Below are 27564 nucleotides of genomic sequence, written 5' to 3'. Positions count from 1 at the left end.
TTCATTAGGTACTCTTGATTTTTCGAGTTTACTACGTGGTACAGTCAGGAACTAAATTGTAAGCGGAAATGAGGAGTAAGTGAGAGAATTCAAAACATTTAACATTTAACTCCAACGTCGTCGTGTGGCCTTGTATGATTCTATGTTTCGGACACTTTTGTTCACTTCCTATATATTTGTCACGGTTGACAGTGATTGACCATTTTATGGGGAAACTCAGTTTCTAGTTATGTGTGTTTATATTTTAACACCAGATCAAAATGAATAAGTTCCTGAGTAATAAATAATTATACAATATACATAGATGTTTTAAAAACCCAGTCCAATTTTCTAATATAAGTTCGTTACTATTTGTTTCGTTTTATGTATACTGGAATAAAATTATAAAAAAAAGTTTTCTAGCAAATTTAAAAAAAGTTTTGAGCTTAAAGTATACTACTTATTTAGTTTTTTTATTAAGTAATTTACAGTGAGTTAAAATAATGAAAGTGGATTTTCACTTGAGGTATGCTTTTGCGATTGCTTGGGCTAAAAAATAGACAATCGTATAGCTGTAGAGTTAATATAAAAGTTTATGGCGTTATTCATAAACGCGGATAGCATTCGGCAAGACGCTGCCGCAGCCCGGCAGCCGCGACCGACCGCCGCCGCCGAAAGCGAAGGAATTTAGTTCCAATTTTCCTTCCTGTGCCGACGGAAAATCAATTAAAACAAATAGCGCATCGGACGGTGTGTCATACAAATCCCTATATTTAAAGCAGTGCGGCGACTGCCGGGCAGCGGCTGCCGGGCAGCGGCTGCCGGGTCGCGGCAGCCCCTTGTCGACGCTTACCTTTACTGATGACCTGAATTAGATACACGAATTGTTTGTCTTTATCTGTTATTTTGACTTATGTATTTGTAAATCAGGCCCGTAAAGATTTATGAATAAGGGTTATAAGTTAATGTGGCAATGGGTAACAAATTATCTCTAATCCATTTTGACCGCACAACAATAACACCACACCCCAGAAACTATTAAAATATGACAGTACATTGATAGATGCAGTAGGTACAAAAAGATAATATATAACCAAATCAGATAATTCATAACAATTGATTAATTATAACACATAGTAATTAGTGACAGAGAACTCATTTGGTGCGCCTTGAACTTTGTCTATCAGATACGTTGTCAGATATCGAGAAAGAACACGTACATATAGTTATAACTGTAGAAAATGTCGTAACTGCCATGTATTTTCTATAGCAATGTGCCTTTTAAAATGTGACAGTTTATTGTTCCGCATTTTTTTACTGTCTTATCTAGTTATGATTTTTAACGCCTCGTTTTTGGCTGGAAGTGTGTTCAGCGTCTGATTTGAATCCGGAAATGTTCAACCGGTGTAAAAGTTGAGCCGAAATAAATAACCTCAAGATGTTTTTTTTTTATATTTTATAATCTCTAATTATACATCTTTGTGACGAAATTAGGGGTAACCAACTATCCTAAAGGTCTAAGTATGGTGTCTATGCGTGTAAACATAAATGAAGACATGGAAAGATTTGCATGCTTCAGGTAAGTTTAGATAGGTAACTCAGTATCCCAAAATTTTGTGTCGTGCCCAAAGCGATGATTTTTTCCATTTTGCCTTTAATATATAAAAAAAAGAGTATTATGGTGCTCCTAACTTAAATTTCAGTTATAAAACATATTGTCACCAGGATTGCTTTTTTATTATTAGATTTAGATTGATTACGTATATAGACCTTATTATCGTGTCATATTATTATTACCTCTGTCTTAAACTGCTGTTAGGAAGCATTTTATGGGTATTTAGGAGCTAAAGTTAATATAATCGACTCTTGCAGCACACATGAGGTAAAAATCTAAATCAACCCCAACACATATGCAAACATGACCTTTAAAATATCTATTTCAGTTTAAATAAATATAAGGTGTATTCGGGTAATTCCGAATGGGGAAAACTGTCAGATAATTCCGAAAAGAGACTTTTATTACGATGGAATTTTGGGTGACTTTCATCTGAATTTCGGAATTATCCGAATTTCGGAATAACCCGAGTAAACCTTACTTAAACACTTTATAATTTTTTTTTACACGGAAATAGTCTAAACTCCACAATCGACCAAGTTCATTCAAACGTCAGATAAGCGGTACCTTGTTAGCTTATGACAACTATAATCGATAGCGAATCGATATTTCCACTATAAGGCATAAGTCGATTGGCAAGTTTTGCACTTATTTTATCATGGCAATGGATGTTGGAACTAATTATAATTTTGTGCAAAAACATAATAGAGTTAATTTGTATTATTTTAATCGAGAATCAAAAGGGAGATCAGCAGATTGGAAAGTCATTGACTTGGCTCATCGTAAAGTTTTTAGGCTCTTTAAACCAGAGTGTTTGGCTTCAATAGTGCACATTTGTCATGTTTTTAGTAATCATACCTTTTTTTTTCTTAGAGTCCTAGTAATCTGACTTTCTTTCTTCTGTTACCTCATTAAGCTTAAACCGCTAAACGATTAAAAGAAATTTGGTCTGGAGAGAGAAATACGTATTAAAGGAAAATATAGACTTTTCCTTGCTATATAATGATATCAGATGTTGTTAGATATTAGATTTTCTTAATTTTCATTGATTTTACTGCGCCTTTAGCACTTTTTACATTTTTCGGAATATTTTACTGCAAATGAGGACTTTTATGTCTGTAAATATCCAATTTCATTTAACTACAATAGTAATAGTAGTAGTATAGAGAAAATATTCCCCCGTTGTATCACTATCACTACATCTTATAAAACAAATCCCCTACCGAGTCTGTCTGTTTGTGTGTTTGTATGTTTGTTCGCGATAAACTCAAAAACTACTGAACGGATTTTCATGCAGTTTCCACCTATCTTTAGGTGTATAATTTGTTAACCCGTGCGAAGAATTTGACCCGCCCCGGGTCACTAGTAATTAATAAAATTTAGCAAATCAATGACATCCCCAATAAACACCAAAACATTAAGTTGACATCTGTTATGGCATGCAACGGTTGCGTCTTCATTCGGCGTTAAATCAATTCGCCACCTGTCAAATTATGCTGTCAAACTATTTGATTGCGTCAGCAATTATGTGATTATCACATTGCCATGAGATGACATAGCAGTTACTACTGTATAAGAAGGTTTTGAGGTTTATTACCTAGAGGTCAACTTTTTTGAACTTTCTCACGTTTATTTGCTAGATAATCGAACCAGCAGCCTATTAGCCAAGATGGAAATCGATGATGACCAACGCCAATCGAACAATAAAAATGTATCGTAATGACAGATGTGATCAAAAACGCTATTATGATTATTAGAGAAGCCATAACAAACAATGAAATTGTCGCAATCACAACCTGTACCACGCGGACAAAACGTCGTAAGCGCCGTAAAATTCATGGCGCTTACGCGTTTAGATCACGAGATTCACGCTCCGCTACTTTGGTTTAATCTCAAAACAACATCAACTCATGGCGCAAAATACTGGTCCTCTATTAGCTGTGCCGGTTCTATAAGATCGTAATAATAGTTCAATGTTTTGTCACTTGGCTTTGTCCCGTGGTCTCATCGCAAAGCTCGTACCATTGTTATAGGAGTGTAGGTTTGCAAAAATACAGGTTTATATCCAAAATGGTTTCTAAACAAGGCTTATTCAGGAAATTTAGAACACTTTAGGTATTACCGAAAATCACTCATATCTCCGTCATGTTAGAGTCCATTTTCGGAATTAGACAATATTCTGAAGTAATAAAACAGCTGTTATTTGAAAACACCTTATGTCTAATGTGGTCTTCGACAAGTGGAGCCATGTTTAAGGCAACATGTTACAGGGGCGCGCAATCTCGGTAGTTACTCCCACACTATTGCTCTGAACGCGAATGTAAAGTTATCACTATCAGAGTACATGGTCCTGTTGGAACCTTGATGACTTTGGATGAGGTGTGTAGGTTTACGTTGTTCAAGCTGTAATTATGTAGAAATGGTAATGACACAGTTCGAACTGGAGGGTCTGCCAAGTTGTGATCTAATGGTAACATTCCATTTCTAACCGCAGCTGCATTACTGTCAATTTTACTATAGAAATTGACAGTGACAGCGACGCGTTCAGTACCGGTAGTGCAGCTGCGGTTAGAAATGGAATGTTACCAGAACTTTAAAATGGTAAGCAGTGGCAGTGTTGACGCTACCGTAGAACAGACTATCAGCCGTATTCGAACAATGAGATACGTCAAATACTAAAATACGGATATGTCAGTGTAAAACATGTGTCAAAATTGACGTTTCTTCAAACAAAAACGTCATATCCGATCCATATCGTATCATCCGATCCATATTGTCCTTATCTGTCATTTTGACTTATGTATTTGTAAGAAAGGGATAAAACATAATTTAACTAAATCAGGCCCGTAAAGTTTTATGAATAAGGGGGTTTGACTGTGCATGAAAAATAGATACCTACATACCAACAACTGCATGCATACTTAGATTGCTAAAATCTTGATGCCTAGAGGCGGGTTAACCAGTGTTTTCTTTTTCGATATTGTCTTGGATGCAAATAACAATGTATCATCATTAAACAATTGATATATCAACAGGCTGGATAAAAAGTTAGTTACTAAACAACATTTAAGTAAAAAAAATACGTATCAAATTTAATTAAAATTTAATAATAAATTAAAATTGAAATTTGTAATTTTATCAATGAAATATTTATAGGATTTAATTATTAACCGAACTTCTGAGTTGAGCTGCTTTTTATGCATGCCACGACCCATTGACTTCGTTATCCATTTCAAAATAGATTAAACAAAACAAAACAGATATGAGAGTCGCGATTCTTTACAGATTGCCACAGATAAACAAATTTTTCAATAGAACCAAAAGTTTAATTGGCGAAGTTTTTAGATAAGGGCAATTAAGGTAACAAGTGCTTTTTAGATATGGCAGGGTTAAGTGAGAATGTATGTCTGTGTGTCTGGCCTTTTAAGATATCGACATGTCTAGAATTTGCAATTATTGGACGGGCCAACTGTGGTTCGCAAAATAGGTAAAAATGTGTTTTATAAAAATCGGACGTGAGTATCGTGGGCGTATCATGTTAGAGAGAACACATTCGATCTTTCAATCTTTAGTGATAGCTATCCAATTCACAGTCTTTATTATACAAGACTGGTTACAAATCATAGGCATCATTATATTCCATAAGTTCAGCAAACCAGTACCTAGGTTAGATCAAGGAACTGAAACAGTCATTCACCTGCTCCCATTCCTTCTCTTCTCGATCTTTTCTTTCTTCTGTCTTGATAGCGCCCTCTATGACGCCTTGGCGGCACTGCTTATGAACGCTACTTACTTACTAATTACTGGATAGAGTCGGACTAAAAAAAGTCTGCAGCGGATTTGATAACCCACGCAGTGCAAGTGTCATTTATACGTCATAATTTCATAGAAGTTTGACGTTTAAAATAACACTTTCACTGCGTGGGCTATCAAATCCGCTGCAGACTATTCTTGGTCTGACTCTAACACTCAAGTTTGCTCTATATGTTAAAGATGGAAAGATCAACGAATCATTAGTCTCTTAAAATGCTATAGATGGCGTGATGCAGCTATTTTCCGACATGAATAAGAATTTATGTACAGTCGAGTGCATAAATATGTATACATTTCTTCACCTTAACCCATTGCAATAAGGTGAAAAATGTATAAATATTTATGCACTCGACTGTACATAATTCCAGAGTTTATGAATTCATCACAATACCTAACAAAATTTCATATAACATTACTGCATTGTGTATGCAACGGATGTGTTTGAATTCATGGTTTGGAATGTAGCAATAAAAATACTTGTCCCACATCAATATCTTGGGGACCGTTATCTGTTTCGATATGCGAAATAAGTTGTAGCTGTCATGGAAGGTTCACGACCTTGGTGACAAATCCTAAAGGTCCATGACTCAGCTAAGAATATTTTTATCGTGCATTCTTAAAACAGTGGGGGCTTTGTACAGCGGGTGGGTATAGGTATCTCTTCTCTGTGCCGGAGATTAAGGTATTGCCTACTTTAGTAACTCTTTCTGACGCATTCCACAAATAGGACTATGGGGGAGGTGACTCGAATGGCTCGAATAGCATGGCTGCAGAAATCAGAACCCATTATATACCTGACCAGAGTCTGTACTAGGTATATACCTATCTATCGAACCTGGCCCCGTAGACAACATGCCAATCGCTAACGCTCCGTAGCTAACGAAACACAACTGTCACTGTCACACTAATATGGAAGACTGATAGAGAGACACAAAGCGATTCGATGGCGAAGCGCAAGCGATCGTTACCTTGGCTAGGCCGCCTGCTCACAAAATTTTGCGTGAATCGGATGAAAAATGTGACGTATAAAGGAGAACATCCGGAAATACTAAGCTATTTTTTGCTACGAAGCAAGACGTCTCGGGTTCAAATCTTATTAGTAAGGGCATTTAAAGTAGGTATATCCTCTCGTGCGGCAAGATACGTCGTTTGTTTTTGGGTTACGGATATTTTCTATATATTTAAGTTTTTGTCTATATATGCTTACTAACTTTGTTAGAAACAGAATGCATATAATATAAATGAATAAAATGTAAATATGTATCCAAACTTAAACTAATTCAAAACTAAAAATGTATATCTAAAGAAGGCCCCTGGGGCATAGTGCCAAACATACTGGCAGCATTTCCTCGCTGAATCCATTATTTTTATATATCGTCGTCCACGCGTAATTCGAGTACGCACAATTGCACATGAAATATACAGTGGAATGTCATCCGCATTCAGATGACGAAAGATCGTGCAGGAAACCGAAATTCTTTACTTTATATCTTATCTTGAACGCACGCATTTTGCATAAACAAAGAATTTGAGAATTTGCATATTGTATTGTGTAATCCACTTCCTTATGTATTATGAAACGGATTATTATAACGATATTGACGAAAACTGTGTCTTAATTGGTAGTTAAATGATATTATAATCAAAGTATATTTTTTTCTTAATTTATGTTAGCTTCATAGACTATGACATAATCTAGTATTTATATGGTATTGTGTCACAATACAAGAAACATCAAATCAGGAAATTTATATGCATGTTTGTTTTAGTACCTACCTTTAGAATTAACATATATTATAGTGTGAATCCTTAAAATAATTTAGCTATTTATATCAAAATACGGCTTTCGGCTTGTGAAAAAGATGCACTACTATGGGGAAATTAAACTGTATTTCAAATTGATATCTCTTTGGTCCACCATATGAACGAAAATAATACCTATTCGTATTGTTTTACTTATTTATAAATATCTGTCATTAATTTAATTTTGTATTTCAATAACATATCGTATAATAATCATTCACGTTTATCAGCACCACATCCTTGCAAAAATATCATCAGTTATTTAGAGTTAATTCTTATTACTTATGCTGATTTATTTCAATTTGATTTGTACCCTGCTCTACGTGCCGTCGTCTCCTTGCGGCGCCATTTCTCCTTTCAGTTCAGTTTCTTGGCATCCAAGGCTTAATACTCAATAAAAATAACAATTCCTACGTCGAGCAAAGTGATATTTATTATCGTAATATATATCGCGTTTCGGCAGTTTTTTTCGTTGGTCAAATTCTGCATACGTAATAAGCGATCGAGAAATGTTTCGATTTTTCGTTCAAAGACCTCGAAAGGGTCGTTTGTGCTTGCCGTTTGATAATGTTTTTTTGTGTTAGTTTGCTTTTATCTCAAGTTGAGGTCCTTTAATTGGCCAGTGATAGGTGAAACGAAACATATTGGATGAGTGTGACTTCGGGTAAAAATTGGTAAGAAGCTTGTAGAAATTACATAAGTTTAAATATATCAAGGAAATTTTCATTGAATTATAATATAAATTACGATATAATATTTAAAACTTTCGCGTTGTGAACACATATTAACTCACATTTATAGACGGGTCTAACGTGAAATTTATTCAATTACTTACCTTTATTTCGCGTTAGACCCGTCTATAAATGTGAGTTGATAAATTACGATTACAATACGTCTACCTAGTCTACGGTCGAATTCACAAGCATTTTTATAAGCTAACATTCCAAAATATATTTACCTACACGGCGACCACGGCGTTATTGTCAATGTCTTAAGGGGTCCACTGATTACCAGTCCGACGGACAATATCGGCCTGTCAGATAGAAGCAAAATTTGACAGCTCCGAACAACTTACAGGCTGTAATCGTCCGGCGAACTGGTAATCTGTGGGCCCCTAGAGGCGTCAGAGGCGTGTAAGTAGCTAAATATATTTTCGGAATGTTGGCTTGTGAGATGTCTGTGAATTCGAGTTTACGTAGTGTAGGTAAGAGGTAAGTATGATTTAAACGTGGTTGCTCGTTACTCCTTTGTTGAGATATAGCTTGACATGCAGACGACCATACATTGTTTTAAGCTTAGTTATACGTTTTCAACTGTCACCCTCTTACGGAACCCTAAAAACGCGCTCTTATCATGTTTTGGGTATTTTATAATCCCTAATGCACGCAAGACGGGTTTTGTAAAGCCTTTCCATAAAAAACTTAACATAAAAGACTTTGCATAAAAAATCGGCAGTCGCTTTGCGGTTAGAGTTCCATTTTATTTTTAGGCCTTTTGATAACATAAAGGTAATTTAGTGCCAAAAAATGTTATTTATCAATCGTTGTTTGGGTTTTATTGGAATACACGAGTCAGAAGTGCAATGACACATAAAACACATAAAAGACATGTGACATAATTACACTGCAATTCAATATGTGTATTTTCTTTTATGTGTTTTTGGTGTTATAGAAAAAGTTTTTAATAATAATGAGTATAATGACACCTGTAAATAATTAGGATATACGTCGTCTAGCTTTCATAGCACAGGTATACTTATACACGATGGCACCTATATTAATAGGTACAACTATTGTTTTTGTTATAAGTTTCCTAAATTCTTTCGTACAACGCGTACAAATTTTATTTTCAATGGCACCAACATGAATATACAGTAAAGTGCAAAAAACCGAATGGGAAGTAAAAAAAGCTGACTGTAAGTACCTGAAGGCCTACCGCGAAAACCGAAATTCGCAAATTGCGGGGATCTTTCTCTTTCACTCCAATATAGGCGTAATTAGAGTGACAGAGAGAGATGCCCGCAATTCGGGAACTTCGATTTTCGTGGTTATAGCCCTGCGCATGTTATGTCACGCGCATTTTTCTCCTGTCATTAAATGTCATCAAGTCACTGCTGTTGTCATAGACCACTATTAACATAATTTTAATACGGACCAGAACCTATTCTCCCTTGTGCTATAATTACGCCCAAACTATTATTAGCTTACTCTTGTCTATTTCCATAGGTTGCATGAGCGTGGTCTTATCCTGTGATTGGTCGAAACCAGTGTATTTGGGCCAACAACTTTGTGAAGTTGTTTTAAAAGTCATAGTAGGTATAAATGAACTTTAAAGCACTAGCTATAAAATTGTTGATGTATTGATATTATTTATGCTTGTATGTAAATTCAATGTTGACGTGTAAAAGTGCCCTTGTGGCCTATTTGCTGAATAAATGTTGAAGTTGAAGTTTTTTGAGCTAGCCCACTGTCCTTACTAAACCTTTAATAGTAGATTGTTAACCAAGGGTTGAAAGGCACCCATTTCTGTCGAGGTAGTTTGGCGCTAGAACGCAGTGAGAGCGCCAATAGTCCGAGACGGAAATGGTGCCTTTCACCCGAGTTAAACACTCTACTTTTCATATCGAATGCTAGGAAACCAAACAAGACAAGGCAATTTCGCAAAATCAGTAATTGAAGTTACCTAATAGACCTACGGCCATGATTTTTTTCCTTAGGACTTACTTGCAATCGGAGACTTTACATGTGTGAAGATTAATAACCCCTAGCGAAAATAATTTAGATTGCAGTGTTTACGAAAACACACATTTTTTAACAAACTGCAGTAATTTTAAAATTATTTGTTCATTATAGTATGAAAATGAGCGGGATTGCCTCTTACTTTTTAATTTTATACTTTTTCGTTCTAAAAGCCGCAACAGACTACCGGACCGCACCGCGACCTTGGTGCGCCGCACCACGTAATAACATAATAAAAGTATTTTAAATATGAAATAACAATTTAATTAATAATATAAGAAATTTTTATCTTGTATTTTATTTTATTTTCATGAATATAGTGCTAAATAACTTTAAAAACCAATTTAATATCGTATAAACGTTTAACTGTGGCTGTATAAGTATCTGCCTTTGCTCATTTACGCAAGTGTAAGGTTTAAAAAAATATTTTTGGTGTATTCCTTTTGGTTCCCGCCTTATGAAATCGAGTAAATAGAATTCAACGAAAGAAATCAAGAATAATTTGTTTTTAACAATTTATTTACATATTTTTTTATAAAAAAAAAGGATCAACGTGGGATTAGCAAAATTAAACAATTACCAATTGTGCCAGGCGAGTAAATAAAGACACAATTTTTCCATTTTGTTTCCACCCAGTTGTTCGTGGGACGGGGACGCAGAGGAGTACACCACTTTTCTGCGCTAGAGCATAAATGTATCACTTTCTGCGCACCTTTTAGAACAACAACGACCCACTTTCAGAGCATGAGATATGAAATAGTTATTTGTTTTACAAGGGGGCAAAGTTGTTGTTTAACCGCTCGTGCTAATATTGATACCCGAGCAAGCGAAAGATTCCAAGATTGAACCACGAGAGTAGCGAGTGGTTCGAAAAAATGGAACCTTGAGCGTTGCGAGGGTTTCAAAGCACAAGGGTTAAACAAAATTTGCCCCCGAGTGAAACACAAAATTTTTCACCACACCAACCCGAAGCAAATATTAAATGTAAAATATCAAACAAAATCAAACCAAATCAATTTCAAATGTATGTTATTAAATATTTATCATCCATAATCATCATTTAAAAGTCAATTCTACCAGCAAACATAAGAAAACAACTCAATTTTTGCATTTGATTACTTTGCCTCACATCTGAATTACTGATAGCAAAGTGCAACTTTGCTACCCGTTTATGAAGTGCAAGGTAAGTCTTTCCGAGCTGGTGTGGTGAAAAGGCATGTTCAATTCAAACCCTAAAGTGACGTAAGCGGCGCACAGGCAACGTAGACCGTTCTTCAGAACTCTTACTTACATGGCTTATTACTACTCTACTCGGTGGGTTTAGCGACCCAAAGTGACGCGGAAACAAAAATTGGCGCTAATATCTCCGCAGCTAATACTGATTTGCCGTACAGTAAGCGATTGAAATGGCATTACGCCTTAGCATATATTATTATACAATGAATTTCTAATACGCTGACTCACACGCACCTGTCTTGAGGCTTAGTGACGTCATTAGGAAGTGTCACATTTGTGACCTTTCATCAGCGCTTTATGAAGGTAATTTTAAACATTTAAGCATTGAACCACTCCTTGACTTGATCGGGCGGACACGCCATTACATGCAGTCACCACTAGATATACAAGAGCGGTCTAGATGTTCACAAACATCTGAACAAGTATCACAGAATTGTCAACAAAACATTAAAGGGCTTATAATTTTAAATACTGAAAACAGGACTTAATCGCGTGCACTTACTTTTAGTATATGGCCTGACGTTTCGAACGTGACATTGCGTCCGTGGTAGGGAATGCAAATCGGTTATTTTCGGTTATTTTTTGTATGGAAATTATCGGTTATTAACCGAAATCGGTTAATAACCGATAATTTCCATACAAAAAATAACCGAAAATAACCGATTTGCATTCCCTAGTCCGTGGTCATAGGCAGATTGGTGAGGAATCGTATCAATGTAGCGGCCGATCGTAATGTTCCTGTGTAATGTTTTGACGATAGTCACATTAAACCAATATACAGGTAGGATAGGTTCGTTAGTTTGCTGCAGATGACCGAAGGGCAAACTGCCCAGAAATAGGAGCCCCGCATAGCGGAGCTTCATCGACCTAGGGAACGAGTCAAAGATTTTCACGTTTCACGATATGCCTGATCTTACGATCGGCTGCCGACATCAACATCTTCTAACTGCGCGGGTTTTGCGAACTATCTGCACTTGATTATTCAAATATTCACCCCGCAGCTAAAAGCTTATGGTATAAATTTTATTTCTTAAGTATGATTATGTTCTAAATTTTGTGACTATGTTCTAATGATTAATATTTAATTTACAAATTGTAAATTTTAAAATAATGCATGTTGTATGTTTATAAGTAGTATTATAGTATTTGTACGCCACTATTGGCAGAGCATGGTGAGACTACGAAACTGTAATATAAGATCATTAATTGTACCTGTGTTTTCACAAATAAAGACTCTCTCTCTCTCTCTCTCTCTCTCTCGCTACTCTGTCTGTCTGTCACATCGATTGTACCCGATGAGAGTAATGTCACATGTCAGTACGTATTTAGTTGCAACTCACGAAAAGCTCAGTTTGTGTACTTTAATGGGCCATAAAGTGGTCAAATGGCCACTGTAACTTAAGGATGTAGCTTGGTGATTTATTTTATTACTCTTATCTTTATGTTAAACAAAATACCACATAAAATTTTATAAATACAAATGTTACAATTGTTGTAATTTGAACCATAAGACTTCTATTGTTTGTTAATATATTAAGTAAGTTTGTATTTAAATTTCATTAGAAACTAGTAATATAGTCATTAATCTACATTATACTTATTAATAATAATAATTTCAGCCTATATACGTCCCACTGCTGGGCACAGGCCTCCTCTCACGCGCGAGAGGGCTTGGGCTAGAGTCCCCACGCTAGCCACACGCGCATTATACTTATTATAACTACATTTAATTTGAGCATATTAGTTAATAAAGCTTAGAAATAAATGAAAAGTGGAAAAAATCACTGTCTCGGGGGAGGCTCGAACTCGCAACTCTGGATCACTAGCCCATCGCTCTGCCAACTGAGCTACCGAGACTATAGTCTGTATCTTTAGGTACCTATTTAAATAAAAGTAAACAAACAATTTGTACATTTTCGGGTAGTTATAACATTCATTGGTTAACCAACCAAATACAAAACCGCCTGGATCAGTCACTGAATGACCTGACTTTAACCTGCATTATTTGATCATGTAATGTTTTCATGTTAAATGTTCGTTCTAATTTCGAATATCGCGCCTTATTTGAATCCGTCTCGCACTTCACGATTCTTATGTCACTGTCACTTCATACTCCTATACTCCGTGACCCATGTATTTTCCGAGAGCTTTTTATAGAAAATTAAAGCAATCATTACTAGATTCCTGTTAATTATCGTTTCATTTATCATTTAATTTACCCTCAACTGGCTTAAGGAGCCATTTGAGGGTAGATTTTGGTTACTTTAGAGTATACACTGTAGGACAGCGAATATATCCACCAATGCTAAGCTACGGCGCACATATGAGTGATGTGGTAGCAACACGTGTTGTAAAAACCATAAAGTTAATTAGGTATTTGCTATTTTCAAAATAATTTCAAAATTGCTTTCCAAGTTATCCCAATGCAGATTACCTAATTGTCTAAAAACGAGCCATATGTTAGCTTAGCATTTAAATTAAACGTGTTACATTGCAATGATGGCTGGGATTAAATGGGCGTGTGGCATTAAGTAGACAATGCATTATGAAAGCGTCGGCGCTGCTTATGTAAACACTGCTGACAGAGTCCACACAGAACCTACCTACCTGCGTATAGTTATACACTCAGCGTCACGGAAGTACACCTACGGGCGCAAGCGGTTCTTTCAAAGGCCGCCAATCTTAACAATAAATAAAACACGTAAACAAAAGAGACATCAGATTAAAGGTTATTAACCGTAAAATGGGGTGAGTAGGGAGAAAACTGACATTCAAACCTCGATAACGTTTTATTTTTACATATGTAAAGTGAATGGTATATATAATAAATGTTCCGGACGTTTGTATTTTAGTTTTTTTATGATTTTGGGTAGTTCCATTTCATAACTTTACCGATAAACACAAAATCCCTCCTCACCCCGTAGTACCTCGTAGTTGAGGTGAGATGGGATTTCATACAAAGGTGATTTTAGAACATTGTTGGATCGATTATTTTTTCTTATAAATAAATAAATAAATATTGGGGACATCTTACACAGATCAAACCTAGCCCCAAACTAAGCAAAGCTTGTACTATGGGTACTAGGCGACGATATACATACTTGTATAGATAAATACATACTTATATACATAGAAAACAACCATGACTCAGGAACAAATATTAGTGTTCATCACACAAATAAATGCCCTTACTGGGATTCGAACCCAGGACCATCGGCTTAGCAGACAGGGTCACTATCCACTAGACCAGACCGGTCGTCAAATGAATATCACTATAGCTCCATTTGTATTACGAATACATTATTTAGGTAGCAGTAGCCTTTAAAAACCATCTTACCCCCCTGGCATCCCTTCTCTCCCCATTCATAACCCAACTCTCCACGCAATCCCTATTCACCCCATTTTACGGAACTTAGCTTTTAAATGATGTCAAATTGAATAAAGCTAAACTATTTCTCTAAAAGCTATAATCGCTCGCAATCGCTCGCATCATATGAGGTGTGCAATTTCCGTGACGCCGAGTGTATTACCATTACGAGTTAACCTTTCATATGTGTGTGGTCAAATGTCGCAGGTTCAAATCTCGTTTGTTCTGTATATAGCAGAAAATATCATTCACAAAGAAAAAAAGCAAAATGAAAGACTAAAATTTCAATCAGGACTGTCAGGAGTCAAGAACCTTATGACAAATATTTAGGTTAAGTATGATTGGTATGATTTAAAAGGTGTTTTTACAATATTTTCAAGGGTATAGAATCACTTTGAAATACGCCAGGTAAAGTCAACCATTACATTTCATAAAAAAAAACTTATTTAAATGACACACTGAATCACGGTCTTGGTTGGAGTCTGCCCTTGTAAATATTATAGTAGTCTTGTTTCATGTTTTTAATTTATTAAAATCACTTCCACATTGGTCAGTTGCATGCATCCTTGTTTCTGTATTCTTCTCGGTAAGTAAATGATAAAAAAATGTGACAGAATATTTATTCTATCCGAATGGTGACATCATCCGGTAATGTATTTTACGTCACCCTAGACTGTAAGTGGGATTTTCTGCCCGCTCCGCGAGGAGAAAATCTCACTTCCTGGCCAAGGCAAGACGCTCGACACTACTACCTAGACAAATCACGGGCTGTTCACCTTCGGTTCGTGCCACAAACATCTGCGATCTAGGGCATTCACGAATTCACCGCCCTGGGTGTGTAATGTATGTACTATAACTGACTTTAAAATAGTTCAAGGATTACGGTCATGTTACCTATCTAATTAACCGACTTTAAAAAGTCCAAGGACTTCGCATTAAATCATTAATCACAATAAATAGATCATTATGCACATATGACAAAACAAAGATAAGATCTATCAAATCGATTATTACTCGATAGAACCTTTGCAATCGAAAGTAGTCCAATGGAGCAGATAATCTGTTAGGCCAATTCGAACGTACATTCTGATATATAAATGATGTCAATTTATTATCATCCGTGCGTGCATTTCGTTCGTACTTGTTCGTACATGTATTGGCGCGAGAGACGTTCACGGGCGAATGGTATAAAATACATCATTTTGATTTCAAAATGTAAGTTTGGAATCGGCCTCCAGTATATTTCGAACAATTGGATCAGGACCGGATTGATATCGATTTCTGTCGACAATGGTTTCTTGTCCTTGTAGAAATGGGTTATGAAAGACTATTTTGAGCTTGGTGAAGGTAATAAAGAGGGCAGGAATAAATGTGCTTTGGTTTTTCTAAAATACTTGTTTTAGTTAGCTCACAGATGACTTCAACTACAACATGGAGCAAAGACTCACTACTTAAGGGGCCCACTGATTAACAGTCCGCCGGACGGTATCGGCCTGTTAGTTGTTCGGAACTGTCAAAATGTTGTTCTAACTGACAGGCCGATACCGTCCGGCGGACTGTTAATCAGTGGGCCCCTTTAGGGGCTCCGGGACTTTTTAGTATGTTTCATTGAATATCACGGTTACAGCTTCTACATATCCAAAGCATCACTACACCTTATAAAACAAAGTCCCGCGCTGCGTCTGTCTGTTTGTGTGTTTGTTCGCGATAAACTCAAGAACGGATTTTAATTATCAATAGAGTTATTCTTGAGGAAGTTTTAGGTGTATAATTTGTTAACCCGTGCGAAGCCGGGGCCGGTCGCTAGTTGTTTATAAAATAGAAACGGTAAAAGATTTCTACATTATTTTTACCAAGCAGCACAAGCAATTAATAAACAAAATGTTTTGTAGCATAAGGTAGGGTGTCCTATTTTGAGAACTGATCAGCGATTAAAGAACTCAAAAGAAAGGAACTTTAGATCATGGAGTAGCCTTTTGATTTTTGATTACCTGCTTACCTCATTATAATCTGTCTGTAAAACGATAATTTTACCATTACACTCAGAAAATGTTGACATTTCGTTAATTTTGTGAAGTGGGTGCCGACTTGACCTCACTTATGTTTCCTACATGATTAAGTCGTCGGTATGATAGGTAGTTATTCATTAAATGTATGTCGCTTTAAAATACATATAATATTTAAGTACTTGCATTGTTTGTGCGATATCCTCATTTCACCACTTTAAGATTTTTAGTGTGCATCATTTGGATAATTTTAAGTAACGTTTGCGTTGTTATCAAATCCAAAAGAGATGATTTTGAAGTAATACGTTACGTTTCAGTTAATTCCATGTAGTTTTAACTTTTAACAATATTTTATATAACACGTATAAGTATGAGAAAAATATTCGTAAAAATGTTTGGTCAACGTATTTTTGCGCCATCCTGTATTCATTCGGCAAAATTATAAACAGAAGATTTCAGAGTAGGTACTTAAATTGAGATAAAAGGTAAAATCCCGCGCGATAACCATTTTTTTCATTACAATTTTAGCGTGGCGATTTTAGAGTCATATTTTTTGTCCATTTACAATTTTCTTCACGCCCGCAGATTTTCTTTAAGAAAATTCCTAATTCTTATTGCTAAGACATTTAGATTTTTAATTCACCGATAGTTATAGACCGTACGCCTGCCGCCCGCACCTTCCCCGCCACCCTTAGTCGTCCTACCCCGTCGCCCCCGTACCGCGCAGGCGAGGACTCGTTAATTTGAATGAATTTTAATAATTTAATTTTATTATGACTTAAGTGTTAAGTTAATTTAATTTAATGAATTTGTGATTTATTATTTATTTTTAATTCTTTTTGTAATTTTTATGTATATGGACTGTTTGTCTGAAATAAACGTTACATTACATTACATTACATTACATTAAAGTGGTCGGACTATAGTAGTGTTGGTACACACCATACTCGTAATGTATGCGCTCATTAATTGACATGGTCCAGTGTGCCAATGAAAACATGACATTGTCATTGCGACAGCGATTGCCGAATAATCGTGTCCATGTAATGATAAAGGATGGTGATTAGGCGGTTTAATAATTTCTTAATCGGAGTTGGTTTTAGTCATTGTGTGATAAGCTGATGAAATTATTATGCATGTGTTTGAAGTCTTGTCTTTTTCTTTTTAGTTGCATTGTTGGATATATGAATGTTTTGAGGTGTCCAAATGTAATGAAACGAACAGAACTTTTAAGTAACACCAGGCGTGGCTCACTCCGCGATTTCGTCGCTTTGCTACAGGTAGCTAAAAGTACATCCGTTCGGCCCCAATTTTGGGGTTATTCATAAGCCGCGCGTGGCGCTGTTGCCACCTAGCGGCCATATCTGTGCTGATCGTAACAGACGCGTTTTGTTAGAGAGTGAGTCTTCTGTACCTAGTACTATTATTTATTCTGTGGTCATAAGAGTAACATTCGGCTATTACCTTTACAAAATCTAAGTACCTAAAGTTTGTTACTAAGGGGCCCAGTTAAATTAAGGGTTCCACCTCGGAATGAGAGATAATAAGCTGGAAACTCGTATACACCTTCGTTATGACGTTTTAAAGGTTCTCTTAAAAGTCGACGCATATATCGTGTGCGCGTCAGAAGTTATTCAAGGTCAAATGTCATAAAAATCGGGTTTTCGCAGATATCAAAATTTCTATAGCTCCGATGTTTTTTACATGTAGGTAAGAATTGTAGAGCATAAAATTTGCGACGAGTTAGGTATGAAACATTTTTTCATGCGATTAGCCGCTTTCAAGATATAGGGCATAGAAGGCGCAGCGGCCAGCCAAACGCACTATGATGAGGTCAATCGTGAATATCGCTGAATAATACCTTCTACAAAGTTATTTAATCATCCTTTATTGATCATTTTTGATCATTGATTGCGCTAGGTCTCAGCAGCCCGGCGCCTCCTTCAGGTACTTACGAAATACGCTAATTAAACAATACACCTTGCTCACCACGGTAACAATAGGCTTATCGACCCTTTTCTATTGTTCGATCTCGACTCGGGCGCGTTATTGTGTTACCGAGCATACTACCTGGATGGACCCTTCACCCACCGACGTCTTCATTCATGCCTTCTTTATGTGTGTATTATACTGTAGGTGTTTGTGATAGGTATTAGCGATAGGTATTTGCAATAGGTATTAGCGATAGGTATTTGCAATAGGTATTACCGATAGGTATTTGCAAAAGGTACTTATTTGCGATTCATTATCTTATTATCTTACAACCTCTTGGAGCTATTTCGATTTATAAGGAATACAGTTCTAACCTAACCTAACCTAATTAGAATTTACACAAGTAATCCGTCGGTAGCCTAAACTAACCTAAACCTTCTTTTACCAAACCTAACTTGACCAAACCTAACTAAAATCAACCTAACTTCTCATTTCAAACTAACCTGCTTTCACCTAGTCTTCGTTCAAGTTATGTTTTAACCTAAATACCTAAACTTCTTACCTATCCAAACTAAAGCATCCTACATATCGTATACATACTTACCTATATTGTGCATATTGTATTGTGTTATTTTATTTAGTTATACCTATTTCTAACTCATTATTTTTGTCTGTGATAAATGCAATTCAACCTAATGTAGCCTTTTTTATTCTTAAACTATTCTATCTTCTTAAACTTAGTATGTAAGTATGTCTCATTATCTAATACTATACAGTTTATTTTCACATACATTTTTATGTTCTTTGTAACACGATAGAAAGTAAACTCGTAGCTACTTGTTTCTTTGTATTATTAAAATAATAACTAGGCGTGTGAGGCATTTCTTGTGCACTTGTTTTCATTGTTATAACAGCTTAATTGCTTTATTGATAGACGTCTATTATATTTTATGCTGACAATGGATTATTATGTGGATATAATTTGGGTTTGAGTACAGGGAGCGTCTGTTTAGATGAACTTGTTGAGACATGTTACTTTGTATGATTTTAAAAAAATAACGAGACGTGTCAACTGGTTTCAACATGATTTAGTCTAATACGTCGGCATTTCTTGTGTGTCGGTATTCATTGTTATAACAGCATAATTGCTTTATTGGTAGACATCTATTATATTTTATACTGACAATGGATTTATTGTTTCCTATTATGCTTTTGAATTTGGGTTTTAGTAAAGAGAGCGTCTGTATTAGATGAACCTGTTGAGACATGATTTGAACGATACTGTATCCTGCTCACTATCACAGTATAAAAGCCGAAGAGAAATGGCTTTGAGTAAGTATTACTGTCGTGGCAGTCCTCTGTATCAGAGCTCCTTGTATCTACTGCAGTATATAGAAATATAGTGTTAATTCAACAGTGAAGTGTTTAAGTGTTTATAGAAAGACCCAACAATGGATGTAAGTATGTCTTTTATTACCGTAACTTACTTTGTTTTGTTTTCACTTGTGTTCTTTGTGTTTTAATTATCAAGATTGTAGACAGTGTGTAAATTATTGTTTTATATTATTTCAGTTCACTGAAAATACTTTCAAGAACTATTACTACCCGGATGATAATAAAGACGAATCAAGCGATGAAGAGGGTACGCTTGGTCTCAAAGTTAAACAAGCCATCGCAAAGAAACGTTCAGGAAACAATATCGATAGCTTCTTTGAACGACCTAAAAACCAGTCTAAAGTTGTGAAACGGTCTTCAAATGTGAGCAAAAGTTCACCAGACGGTGTTGCAAACTTGTCATCCGGACAAGACGACGGGGCCTATGCATCACATTTGATTAAAATCGAGATATATGATATGCATAAAATCAAAAACGTCCCACCCATGGAACACTGGAAGCATGCGGACTTCAGATTGAAATATTTTGCGTTGGAAGACGATTTGGAGCTACAAAATACGCGAAATATTATTTATAACATAACAAAGCAATTAGCTTCTAAGGACAGTAGTGTGAAATATTTTATAGATAATAAGAAACAGTGATAGTTATAATTATTAATGATAGTAGTAGCTTAATGATTGTGTTAACGTATTTCTCATTTTTTACCTCTCCTTAAGTACATTTTCCATGTAACAGATTTTTTTGTGTCGTCTCGTTTTTTAAGTAACAAAGAATATTAAGAAATATTTTGTAAATAATAAAATAAAATAAAAAATGTGTGGTTTAAAAGGTCTTTGTATTATATGAAAAAATAAAAAATCTTATTTAAGTACACGTATTATTTTATTTCACAAAAAATGTTTTAAACATATTCCTTAATATAAGGTCATTACATACAGAATTATCAGAAAACAAACTTAGCATATCTGTCATAGTTTTTCCATGATATTTAAAATACAAATAAACTAGACAATATTCACCACAAACTGAAGTAAAATGGTTTTGAAGAGGTTTATTGTTATAAAACCACTGTCTGGTGTTTCTTTTTAAAAATAAGTTATGGTAACCTGAAGGCTTCCGTCCGAAGGAATCAAAATATTCTCCTATACCAGTAACATCAATGTGTATGGCAACCCAGTGGGAGCCTGGTTTCGTGTCAGGGTCCAAATTACTAACAATAAAAACAGGTAGATCGACCCAAATAGGTATTTTGTTAGCAGCAAAAACATTTGATTCAAAAAGTGGGTTTAATTTCTTCATACAAAATTGAATCTCATTAGTATCCATAATTACTTAATTAATAACAATTTATGTCTTGATGATGCTGCAAACAATGACTACAACAAAATAACGTAAACGAAAGAAAACATTGTATTTATATAATTATGTTTTTCAACTATTATAATCTACAGATACATCACGGTTTTTGTTTATTTCAATAATGTTGTCAAATTCTGCATACACGATACAATTAATGGTGCTAGTTAGAGCCGAATCAAAGCGTACTTCTATCCGAACACTTCCATGTCTAACAAGATTCCAGTGTGAAGTTGAACTAGCAGATAAATCAGGGGTTAAATCAAAACATAACAAACAATATCCTCCACCATAATCTGTTCTACTTATTCCATTACCTTCGTTGTGAAAATGAATACCAGTTCCAGAAAATAAGGTGTGATATGCCGCCGCTATTAAACCAGAACTAAATGACGGTTGTAATGTTTTAGAAGGAATTTCATGACCATCTACAAACAAGCTAAATGAATTCATATTATAATTTTGAAAATTAAATGGATTCAAAGCTAAATTTCCATTAAAACCTGAATTTGATACAAATCCAATAATACAGCGTTTAGGAATTTGTCCGAGAAATATATTATCCAATGTTTTACCCTGGACCCCTGTTGGTATTGTGAGAACCTTAACTTCTGCTCTCGTAATGGGGTACTTCGCAGTCGTTGTTGCCAATACTTTTTGATGGGCTAACAAAACGCTAGGATTGATTTTTGTTCTTCTAACAATGAGACTAGCATCTGTTATTTGTACTTTAAGTTTTTTATCTTGATGACAAATTAAATTAAATGATTCTTTTGATCGGACTAACTTAATACGCAATTCAACACCATTTATCAAGAATTTCTCTTGGTTAAATATATCGCCATGCAAATGTCCAATCATTTCCACTTCCTTACTCTCTTTGATAAATTCTAGTCTTTTCTGAAATCCTTTGTTGTTGGCGTCAACGGTATCCATAAAACCTGGGGTATCCTCATACCATAACCCACAAGTAAGATGGGTTTTTTTGGCTGCCGGTCCATAGTTGAGAAGATTTTCCATATAAGCACGGTAAGCATATGTATTGTTTGGGGGTGATATGAGTTTTTGATTTAAATATACATCAAGTTGGTTGAAAAGGGAATGTAGCCAGTTATTGGTGAGTCCAACTCCGGCATCTGCTTTTAATTTTGTCCCATCTTGATTCAATACTTTAGCAGTAATATGTAACATTGTGTGTGATAGATCAATGTAGTCATCTCCTGATCCAGGTACTTGAAATTCAATGGGGCCATCATCGCTTAAAGATGAAATTGGTTTGTAATGAATCCAATGTCCGCTTTCAATACTTGTTTGAGTTGATGGAAGGGCAAATATATCTAATTCAGATTTTGCACATTCACATGAATGACTGTGTAGAAATGACATTATTTAACTTGAAAATATATCGTTATTTTTATTATTATTTCTACTTCCTCTTCGTCGCGATGCTTTTCGAGTAATGAGCGGTTCTCTTCTTTTATTCGACATTTTATACCCAGATCCTGACATGAGAGAATCAATTTTTTCATCAGCCTTTCTTTTTAGGTTAGCGCTCGCTTCCTTAAATCGTGATCGAATGGAACTATCCATAGGACGAGAATTTACCATATCAGTTAACAAACCAACCCCTGCCCCTAAGGTTTCTTTTCCAATGGTTTTTAAACCGCTAGATAACAAAGGGAGCACTGATCTAAATAGTCCACCCAAAAAACTGCCTATACCATGTCCTCGTTGATATGGAACTCCCTTATAGACAATACCTATCCCAGAGCCGGCTTGGTGTGAATAATAATGTTCGTAAGGACAAGAGACTGACGATCTGTTGTAAATCATTTTACTCGTTGAAAGTGTAGCTTCACGCAAGAAGATCCAAATTGAAATGGTACTCTGACACCAGTCGTTGTTCTTATATCTATTTCAATGGTATCGAACTCTCTTCGTAAAACTGGTACATAATGAGCGGGTGAGAAGATGTGAGTTTTATAAGCTCCATAAATGAACTTAGTTGGATCTAAAGGTATTATTCTGAGTAATGAAGTAATAACATCTCCGACTACTTGTGGGTGTATTATATCAGTATAAACAAATATTTGAGATGGTAAACCTAAATATAAATTTGCAGGGCTTTTTCCTAATGTATTTTGTTTTAAATTGGTTTTCGGTTTAAAACCCAATTGCAGACTTAGTATCGGAGTTGTAATGATAGATGTTATTTCTTTATTTGTTGTTGCTATTCCAACCAGTTTTGTTAATCCATCATATCGAAATTTTACGTTATTTTTTAACTGTGGGTTTTCATTAAACGCTTGAAGAAAATGATCTATATTATCATATGTAGTGGCTGGTATATGAGTTTTTATATCTACTATTTTTGTAGTTTTATCGGTGGGTGATAACACCTTTTTCTTTAAATAAATGATGTTTTCGTGCTCTTGAACATTATACATGGAACAAGGATATTGAAATTCCACCAACCCAACTACCCATTCTCCATCCAATTTAATGGTCTTTGGTAATTTAGTTAAGAAATGTGCAGTCGTGTTATCCGTGTAGTAATCTGATGAACTATTACTTAACAAAGTTAGATAAAAACTATTTTCACTCATATTTTCTTTAAGTTTGATTCAGGTATCCAAGAATTAAATTTATTAGGATAACCTTGCCACTTAACTAGTATTTCCTTTCTGCCAGCAACTCGACGCGAGCGTATTATTTTATCAATTTTATACTCGTTGGAGGGGAGGTAAGTTACCTTTTGTAATTCTTTAGAATAAAATGTACCAATGATGGGTTCACCTTCTAAATCCTTTATTGTATAAACAACTCGTGGCGATCTGTTAATAATCGAATCAATAATAAATATTTCATCACTCCAATTACTTTCATAACCTTTTTGAAACACATGCTTATATTTAGTGATTCTAACATGATCACCTACATTTAGTTTTTTAGTTTCTAATGAAATTTGCCTATCTTTTTTGCGATCATATAAATTACACCAAACAGTCATAATATTATTAGAGCTAACATCAACTGGGCGCATTTTAATGCTAGAATGATAGCTATGGTTGTAAGAATGTAGAAGATCTTGTAATATATTTGTGTAGTTATATGTATTCTTATGAGTGAAGTAACGCCACATTTTCATTTTAAGTGTTCTTTGAAACCTTTCTACTATACTTGCTTTAATGTCGGGGTTATTAGTGGTATAATAATTAATATTTTTGCTCTTAAAGTAATCTCTAACCGCCTTTGAAACAAATTCTGTACCTTTATCAGATTGGATGTGACGGGGAACAGAGTTGGCTTCAGTAAATATGCTTTCAAAACATTGTTTAACAGTTGCTGAATCCTTCTTCTTCATGGCTCTTGCAAAAGCATATTTACTGAACACATCAATAACACAAAGAATATATTTGTACCCATCATTATATTGACTATAAGTACTCATATCACTTAAATCAGCTTGCCAAAGTTCATTAAAGTTCGAGAGAATGTATTTATTTCTAGTAAATCGTCTATGAATAGGTTTATGCAGCGTGTGCGTATCTTGAGATTGTAACCATTTTTTCACTTCCTCTTTGTTCATTTGACCTTTCATTTCCTTTGATAAATTATTTAAACTGCTATAGCCAGCTGGATTAGAGACGTCATAATAGATTCTGTTAATATCTAATAAGGAGTCCATCTTTCCCACTCTATTTTCTTTCCGGATCGCTTTTGCTCCCGTGTAGCAAGAGGCGTAGAAGTGTTATTATCTTTATCTGTTGAGGCTCTCGTCTTCACAGATGTGGAGGGGGTAAAGGGTTCAATCAAAGGAGTACCATTAATAAATGCTAAATTTGTAGGATTACCTATGCATGACCTAGGAACTTCGATATCTTTTAAAAGTAAAGCAAACACTTCCCATCCAATTGGCTTAGGACGTTTAAGACATCTAACGGTGTCGCTTACCAAATCAGTAATATTACTATTTTGAATGGTTTGGTTATTTATAACAACTTCACCAGTCTGTTTCCACCAAATTTTCGGTTTACTTGAAACAATGTAATCTAACAACGTTCGAGCTTTTTTTTCATAAGATTTGGGTAATATGTTTATAATTTTTGACGGACTAATTGGCATTAGTTCTTGATTTATTTCGCCAGGTGGTGTATTAAACGATGACGGTGTGGCTGCTTCAGTTACATTATCTGTAACTGACTCATTATTTTCAATCTCCTCCTTTTTGTTCACTTTTGTTTTTATAATATCATTACTTTCGTTGATGACTTGATCTACCCCCTCCATCACGATGGGTATTCTAAACGGTTTTCGATCTGTTTCAATAAAATGTAGAAATCTTTGTAATGCTTGAGAATATAACGTCCACTTTTCGCGATCATTCATTTTACTTTTAAGGATTTTTTGCATCTCTCCATCTAGCCGAGATGAGGAATTTTCGGGTGGACTCTCATTCCGTTTCAGCCTTTCAATAAAATCTGATTCAACTAATAACATTTTTTTTGTGTTTTCCATTTTGTTTATGATAAAGAGTTCACTAAAGCACTTAAAACTGCACCTAAAATAATAGGTAGAAATGCACCTCCTTTTTGAACTATAACAGTTTTTCTTATTTTATGTTTCCCTTTCGAAACTAATTTTCTTAAAATATCTTTATATTTTTTTAGTTTCGTCTTTTCTTTTTTTTCTAATGGAATTTTCCCATTTAGGACGTTATAAATGCACTCACAAATAATGTTGATCTCTTCATCGTCACAAGATTTAAGTAATGCAGTACGATATTTGGGTTTAAGCAACTGCAATGCTTCAAGTAAATGTTTATATGTGTTTACTCTTGCATGCATCATGTAGAACTGACTAAAATATGGTGATTTTTATCATATTTAAACCCCTTTTTAGGTACATACACTGTGCAATGCCCATCAAACGGAAATATTTTTGTTTTAAAACGGCATATGTCATTTGTATTTTGTTTCAGGTCAATCATGAGGTAACCATGAGCCTCCTTTGTAGCATCTTTGTAGGCTTCGTCCACAAACTTTGAATTTTCTGGGTAAACTTGTCGTGACAGGTAGCGTATTTGAGTTTTATCCCTGGGATTTTTAAAAAATACAATGTAGCTTGTATTCAATGAAATATCACGTTGACCTCTACCTTGATGAAATACGTTTTGTGTAATATAAAAAACACTTAAGTTTCTATGATGACTACCTTTCGTAAAAATGTCAACGATTCGTCCATCTGATTCTCTCATCAAATCATCTATAATAAGAAGTTTAGGTTTCTTCCCATCAAAAATTGAAAAATCTGGTATTCCTTGACTATAATTTACATTTTCCAGATTGTAGAGAGGTTGCATTTCATCATAACACCAAATAATTTCATCAAATTCAACATTACATATCTCTTTGGAGTTATTCAAAAAGTTTGTAACAAATTGCGTTTTACCACACCCACTAGGACCTGCGACAATGGTGGTGAAAGGATGATAAAAGTGAATCATTATTAAATATCGTAATCTATGTGTATGTGTGTATGTGTGTGGGTGAGTGTTGATATGTTAACGGATGGACTTTAAATGGTAATATTCAGAAAGATGATTACTATTTAAACAACTCAGGTATAGTAGACAAAAAAACAAAACAAAATGATTACGTAAATTTTTTTTTATTATTTATGATCACACTTTTAACATTATTTTTTTGTTTCATATTTACAAAAATACCTTAAAAGATACAATAAAATAAAATTCATACATTTTTTTACATGTTTACAAGTAATACCTTAAAAATATACAATGTACAAACAATAATTTGGAATTCGAATGTTCTGTGTGATTATATTACAACTTTGAAACTTTTTCATTATTGCGGTATTTTATAATGACCCCACGCTAGAGTGTCAGAAGAGTTTTCTAATAAGTACCGTTTTGTATCTTCATGCGATAATGATATTTTATTTATTTTTTGAGTGAATATTATATGTTTTATAGACTTAAATCTTAGCATTTGAGCGCGTTGCAAATTTTTATTAAATAAACACGTTTTGTAATTGTCAAGAGTAAATTTTTTTGTAACACATTTATTGACTCCTTTGGCTTTTGATAAAACACCGTATTTTTCGGTTTTCTCATCATTCTCGTCATATTTTTCAACATCTAAGGTATACATTTTAGATCTCAGACCTACAAACTCTTTTAAAATTCTACCATTATTTTCATCTTTGAAAAACCCTAATCGCTTTTTATTTATTAACGGCAAATCATATTTATTGTTAGGAGGATAGTCAGATGTATCAAAATATAAATTAAGATCTGA

The 27564-nt window shown here is 34.8% G+C and overlaps 1 protein-coding gene and 1 non-coding gene across 2 annotated transcripts in view; one reads left to right on the top strand and one right to left on the bottom strand.

Moving 5' to 3' along the window:
- Positions 1–27564, top strand: part of LOC134789638 (uncharacterized) — a 275518-nt gene that overhangs the window by 7465 nt on the left and 240489 nt on the right. The window lies entirely within an intron of this gene.
- On the bottom strand, positions 12970–13041 carry Trnat-agu (transfer RNA threonine (anticodon AGU)). Its single transcript has one exon. It is a non-coding gene; the product is annotated as a tRNA-Thr (tRNA).

Source organism: Cydia splendana, chromosome 4 (genome assembly GCF_910591565.1).
Source record: "Cydia splendana chromosome 4, ilCydSple1.2, whole genome shotgun sequence".
Classification (NCBI taxonomy): Eukaryota; Metazoa; Arthropoda; class Insecta; order Lepidoptera; family Tortricidae; genus Cydia; species Cydia splendana.
Note: the sequence above shows the minus strand (reverse complement) of the source record. Positions and strands in the feature narration are given on the sequence as shown.